Here is a 7,537-nt window from a genome sequence, read left to right as displayed (position 1 = left end):
AAGAAAGACCACAAAAAAAACCTATATTTGAAGACAACTGGAGGACCTAAGTTAGTTGGAGATGCTCATGTTGGGAAAAAGAAAAAATCTTCTGGTAAGCAGACAAAAGATTTTTTAAAGAACATATTCAAAAAAAGGAAAAATGTACAAAATATCTGTACTGGAAAGAATGTTTTCAATAGAAAAGGACAGGAAAAAATTGAGAATTTAGTTAATGCAAATATACCTTCTGTAACTATAAAGATTAACTTAAACAGAAAAACAGCGTTTAAAGAGATACGTAGAAAAATGTTTCAGAGAAGAGTTATGTCCAATTTGATAAAGGATGTGAAGAAATATAAGCAAAAGGCAAAATTTTACAAGAGAAAAAAAGAAATTGAAGCCATTGCAGCAAAGGCATTAGAATTAAAAAGGAAACTATTCATTTTAATTTTGAATAGGATGCGTACATTAGATAAAATGGTTAATGTGCTGAAATCACAAAGCAAAAGGAAAAGAGTAGTGAACAGAACAAACTTTTGTAAAGTGTTTTTAGGAAAATGGATGCATAGTTCAAGTAGTGAACCTTTTTTTAATGAAGAGAGCTATTTTCAAAGTAATAGTTTGCTGCATGCAGTTGACACCAGAGGTCGTGCTTACGAAGTGAAAAATGGTTGAATAATGGAGAAGGAGATAATGGTTCCAAGAGATGAGGTACAAGTGATGGCGGATGAGGCTATGGGGAGACGTCCTAAAGCCCCAGTGTACACTTGGAATTGTAGTAGTATTTGCACTGTGCGTCAGGAATCTATTGATAAATTTCGTGAGTTTCTAAGAAAATATAGTAAAAAAAGTGTAAAACAGAAGATTAAGGTGCTTCAAAGTCTAGATCCATGCAGAGTGAGAGAGAATACTGGTTTGCAGGGTCATTCTCTGGCTTGTCTATCTAGAAAAGTGTGTAATAGTGTTTTCCATCATTTTAGGATGCTGGCTGTTCATCATACTGAAATGAGAAAGTTTGTGAGACGGTTGTATTTTGCTAAAAGTCCAGCAATAAAGTTAGATGAATTGAATAGGGCTCTGTTCCGTGGATCGGTATCAGATGTAGAGAAGGTTGTTGATGAAATTCAGTTTTGTTACTTTGGTCCTGAACAAAACAGTGCCGAAAAGGACACAGTAAATGAGGAAGAAGTGGAAGAGAATGTAGAACCCTCTGTAAGTAAGACATTTAATGATCACATAACAAAATTTGCAATAATCTCTAATGAAAGACCAAATATTACTTGTATTTGTTGCCGCAGAACTCATTATAGAAAACAAACTAGGAATGTTGATCTCTACAGAAAGAGTGAAAATGAAGATAATTATAAATGGAAGGATTTTGCCACATATATATTTCTTGAAAATTGTTTTGAATTGGGTGAAGATCAGCGTATTTGTAAATACTGTTACAACAAGTTAGAGGAAAATAGAATGCCGACCAGAGCTGTACATAATAATTTAGAAATGGATGCTATTCCTGCTGAACTTTCTGAATTAAATACATATGAGTCTATACTCATTCAATGTGTTCATCCGTTCCAGACCATAGTACGTATGGAGCCCAAAACTGGTAAATTACCTCCTTCAGATTTACTGAGAGGTTTAAAAGGTAGAGTGGTGTATTTGCCCTTGGATTTGAAAAAAAAATATGGAAACTATTGATGCGGATACTTTGGAAACTGAACCATTAATTATTCTGGTTAATGGTGTACCTACAAAGAATAAGAAGATTTGGCAGGAGCTGGTAGATGTACGGAAAGTACAAAGAGCAAATTTGTATTTGAAAAGGAATAACAAATGGTATGAATCAATTTATATAGAAGAAGAAGAAGAAGAAGATTTACAAGAAGACACAGAAACACCAACTGGACAAATTGAAAAAGTGGACAAGTCAAAGGAAGAAGAAATTTATGAACATTTTAGCATACATCCTCTTCATTCAAAAGAAGTTATGGGAGACAATATTGATCTGTTTCAGATGAAGAAAGCAAAAGGAACTCCCGTGAGTGTATGGGAGGAGAGCTTGGAAGCTCGATGTTTTCCCCAGCTGTTTCCTAAAGGAAAAGGAGGACGATACGATGAACGTCCAGAACAGATTCCAGCTTCTGAGTATCGGACTACAAGACTATATGCTGAAGATCCCAGATTTCGACAAAGTATTCCTTATTTGTTCCATCTTTTATTTGAAAGCGACTTGTCTGCACTGTCTTATGCAGTAAATCACATTTTAAAAAGTGGAGTACATTTACAAAATGTGTCTGCTAAGGATTTTATGGAGAAAGTGCAGCACCGAGATGATCATTTGGAAACACAACTGATCAATCTGATGGCTTGTCAGCGTGGGACAAATGAATATTGGTACTGACGCCATGGTGAATTAAAATGCATGTTACGGAATTTAGGAACACCAACATGGTTCCTTACCCTAAGCTGTGCTGAGTACGCTTGGGATGATTTACTGGATTTTCTACGAGAGGCAAATTCAAACATTAAAAACATCGAATACAAGACAGCAGGAGAACTGTGCTCATTGGATCCGGTTAATGTTTGCAGATATTTCAATCATAGATTTGAGGCTATGATGTCCTTCATCTGCAATAAAAAAAATCCACCTCTAGGAGAAGTAGTGGATTTCTTTTGGAGAAAAGAGTACCAGGCAAGAGGTGCTCCTCATATTCATATGCTGTTGTGGATCAAGGATGCCCCAAAGTTTGGAACAGATGCTGATGAAGCAGTGTTATCTTACATTGAAGAATATGCAACATGTGCTATACCAAAAAGCACAGAAGAGAAAAAGTTAAAGGAGCAAGTTTTACGTTTCCAAAGTCATCGGTGTGGAAAATACTGTCGACGGAAATACAAGAGCAAAGATAAATACTACACTAAATGTCGATTTGGATTTCCTAGACCTGTTCTTTCAAATGGAAGAGTAAACAGTTTTATGTCATCTGTGAGACATACTATCACAAGAAAATCACCTAAGAATACCTACAACCTTAAAAGAAAAGAAGAATCAAAAAATATAAATGACTACAACCCAGTCATTTTATCCATGTGGAATGCTAACATGGATAGACAGTATGTAGCTGACAATTCCATTGCTGTTGCTCGATATGTAACGTCTTACATTACTAAATCAGAAAAAACTGAATTGAAAGAAATGTGGGAAGAGATTTCTCACGAGAAGACTGTCAGTAAGAAGCTGTACAGTTTCAGTTTAAAGATGTTATCGTATCCAGAAATTGGATCCTACGAATGTTCAGATAGGTTATCTTCTGCAAGTCTCTACTCGAAATCAAGAAGAATAATTTGGGCAAGTTTAGGCCTTGCAGCAATGAGAAATCGGGTACTGAAATCTGTTGGAGAAATTGAATATTTGGCCGAGAATGACCCAGAAAGTACAGATATTTTGAAATCAAACATGTTGGACACATATTATCCCAAGAGAAGTCATCATCTGGAGAACATGTGTCTCTATGAAGTGCTGCAGAACTACATTTTTTCACGGAAAGCCGCAGAAGACATCAACAATGGAAAATATAAAGTCATTGGTGAGGAAGGATGTTTGGTGAAGCAAACAAAAGGAAGTTTGATAAATCACAGGAAGCTGAGTTGCGACACTACTGACAAAAAGGAATTTTACTACTTGGCTCTTTTACAGCTGTTTAAACCATGGCGTACAGAGGATGAACTACTGGGAGAATTTCAAAGCTATGAAGATTCTTTTAATGCTTGCAAAGACAGCATACAATGCAGTACATTCTCAACTTATCTGCAAATGTTAAATGAAGAAATTGAACAGGAAACTACAATTGCAGCAGAAGTAGCTAGAGACAGTTCTCAGGACAGCCAAAGTTCAGGAACACTCAGTCAAGATCCCCTAGGACAACCAATCGTTGAAAATGAAGCATCAATAGCCATGAATGAAGTGGAAACGGCTATGAATCAAACTCAAGAAGAATTTATAGACTTACAAAATTTGGAAAGACAACTGAATGAAGAGCAGCAACAAATTTATGAAGAGATCAGAAGCAAAATTGATCACGGATTTCAACATGAAAAAAAAGAGTGCTCATGCACATCATTTCATCCAATCAGGATGTATGTAAGTGGACAAGCTGGAACTGGAAAAAGTTTCTTAATAAAAGTCATCAGAAGCTACCTACAGCAAAAAACGGATTCTACTTTGTCTTGTGTGGTTACTGCTCCAACTGGGTTAGCAGCCTATAACATAAAAGGAATCACCTTACATCGTTTGCTAATGTTACCAGTGGAGCATGAGAACAAAATACAATACAACAAGCTAACTGGAGAAGCATGCTTGGAAGTTTCAAGAGTATTGAAGAAGATGCAAGTTCTCATTATTGATGAGGTGAGCATGGTATCAAACTTAATGCTTGCCTTTGTGCATTTAAGAATGCAGCAAATTCTAAGGACAGACTATGACGTGTTATTTGGTGGAAAACATGTCATAGTTTTTGGGGATCTTCTACAGCTTACTCCAGTTAAAGGACAACCAGTGTTTAATACTGTGACACATGAAGACACAAAGAAGTCATTGGGAAGCATTGGTAATGCAAATATTTGGTCCTTCTTTGAGTACAAGGAACTTACTACTAATATGAGGCAAGCAAACGATGAAGAATATGGAAGTATTCTGAAAGATATCAGGATTGGACTACTCACTGAAGCAGGCACAAAAGCATTACAGAGTCGGTTGCTACATAATTTATTTCCAAAGGAAGAAATAGTTGCAGAGAAGATATACAAGAACATTGCAGAAAAGAAAAGTGTCATCTGCTTAATGCCAACTCTACGTGAATGCTCAATATTCAATGAGGAGCTTTTGAAATTGGAAAAGGAAGATATCAGGAAATTGGAAGCAGTGGACAAAATTGAGGATGGAAGAATTACTATCACATTAACAGGCACACTGAAAAATAAATTGGATTCACTAGAGAAGAACATTTCCAAAACAGCTGGATTAGAAAAAAATCTATATGTTTGCATGAACTGTAGAGTATTTTTAAGGAGAAATTTGGATGTTGAAAAAGGTTTAGTTAATGGAGCTATGGGAAGAGTTGTGGGTTTTATTAATTATCAGAAAAAAGATGGAATTGAATGTTTACAAATAAAATTTGATCAGATAGAAGAAGTTAAAGACATTTGTCGTTGTTCAGTTCGTTTCATGCTTGTGAAAGACTTATATGTACGTAGGAAGCAGTTTCCGTTTTCTCTAGCATATGCTGTAACTATTCACAAGTCTCAAGGATTGACTGTAGATTGTGCATTTGTGAACATTGGTTCAACTGTGTTCAAAGAAGGTATGGCATATGTTGCTTTGTCACGAGTGAAAACATTATCAGGTTTATTCATGATAGACTTTGATGACTCAAAAGTTAGTGCTGATACAAATTGTGTAAAGGAGTATAATAGATTAAGAAGAAGCTATGCTCCTCATTTAGGTCAGTATCCTGTGTTGGAGAAACGTGTAGTTTCTCGTAAAAGGAGAAATGAGAATATCTGTAATGAAGATGTAGAGAGGAGGAAAAAAAAGAGGAGTGATGTAATTGCAAGCAAAAAGAAAAAGGAAAATGAAGAACAGGTTGTAGGATGTCATTTTGAAAATAGCTCTGGTGTCAACTGCTACGCTAATGTAGTGCTGAATGTTGCATTTTATCTGGAAAGTGTGCAAGAGCAGATAATAGTAAATCAGGGAAAAAGATTCTGTTCTGAGTTGAGTCTCCTTTTTCAAAAGCTGAGTAATGATAAAACTCAAATAGAAAGTGCTACTGAAATTAGAAAACTTTTAGATGTATGTTCAGGACGAACACAGTTTTCTCAAAATGTACAGCAAGACGCACAGGAATTCTTGATGTTTTTTCTTCAGGTACTGGAAGAAGAAGGGGTTCCCATTGAAAATTTATTTGGTCTCTCTTATAAATGGGAACATAGTTGTGAAAACTGTTACAATATATGTGGCTCTAATGTTGATTCTGAAAGGTTTATTTATTTAACATTGCCAGAAAGTAAAACAGTCACTTTTGCTAAATTAGTTAAAGATGCTAATCATAGCATGGAATGCAGTGAGTGTCAATCTGACATGTTTTCAACGTTAATTTTAAAGGAATACGGACAATATGTAATTTTAATGATGCAACGCTGTAAAGCTGATGGTTCAAAATTAGATACTTTAATAAAGAAGTTTACAGGACAGCAATTATCAATTTCAGGAAAAACTTTTGTAACAGTTGCAATAATTTTCCATGAAGGACCTACTGTAACTTCTGGACATTACACAGTTTATCTTAAATGTGAAAAAGGCTGGACACTGTGTAATGATTCCCAATTGATTTTTAAGCAACGTTTGCCTTTTGATTTAGCAAATTCCTATCTAATCTTCCTGAAACCTAAATTTTAGAGAGATTTGGCAACATCTGTACAAAACAATTTTACCATTTTATTGGATTACCATTGGAATTTTCCAAAAAAATGATTTTACAAATTATCATTTGGCCTAATGGAAAGGTAACCAATTGTAATGTGGACTTTTTCAATTTTTAATGAAACTTTGGAAAACCAAAAATTTAGACAAAATCGGTAACATCTGCACAATTTAAATTTTGGAATGTTATTGGATTGCCATTGGAAATTTATTCAAAAAAGATTTTTAAAATTACTATTTGGCCATGCGGAAAGGTAAACAATTCTATTGTGGACTTATTTAATTATTAATTAATCTTTCGGAAACCAAAATGTTACAGACAATCGGTGAGATCTGTACAATTTAAACTTTAGATTTTTATTGGATTACCATTGGAAATTTAATCAAAAAAGAATTTTAAAATTACTATTTGGCCTAAAGGAAATGGAACCAGATGTATTGTGGAGTTGTTTGAGATATATTTTTGTGATTATACTTCTGAAACAAAAATGTCAGACGGTATTTTAAAGAAATAAGTATTGATATTAGATGATATTTTTTAAGAATATTATGCATTTCTATAAAGTTATGTTTATGCAAAAAGAGATTGTGGGCTTTTGTAAAACAATCTTTGAGATTGTTAATTTTTTTTTTGCCCGCTGTTAAATGATGAATGCAATTGCTTTCACAATTTATAGTGAAATGCAATATATTCTGAAAACAGCAAAAAAAAGGCAAACATTTTTTTTTAAAAATATGGAAATATGTGTACTGTATTATAAAATGTTTTCTTAAATATTAATACTTTTTTCTTTTTTTTCAGATTGAGATAGAAAATTTTCGAAAACTAGAACCATTTTTATAGCAATTAAAATTAAATTTAAATTAATAAATAATTTTTTGAGTGGGTATGGTAAGTCAAAAATTTCATGGTCCCTTTTTTCCACTTCTCCACAATCACATTTTCAGTTTTTCATTGTAGTCTCTCAAGGACCTTGTAATGTGATAATTGATTTTTAGTGTTTTTTAAAAAAAAAAAAAAAAATTACGCATACCGTACGCGTACGGTAAAAAAAAAATTAAAAAAAAGTT

The sequence above is a fragment of the Triturus cristatus genome, chromosome 1_2, assembly GCF_964204655.1.
Source record: "Triturus cristatus chromosome 1_2, aTriCri1.1, whole genome shotgun sequence".
Lineage (NCBI taxonomy): Eukaryota > Metazoa > Chordata > Amphibia > Caudata > Salamandridae > Triturus > Triturus cristatus.
Note: the sequence above shows the minus strand (reverse complement) of the source record.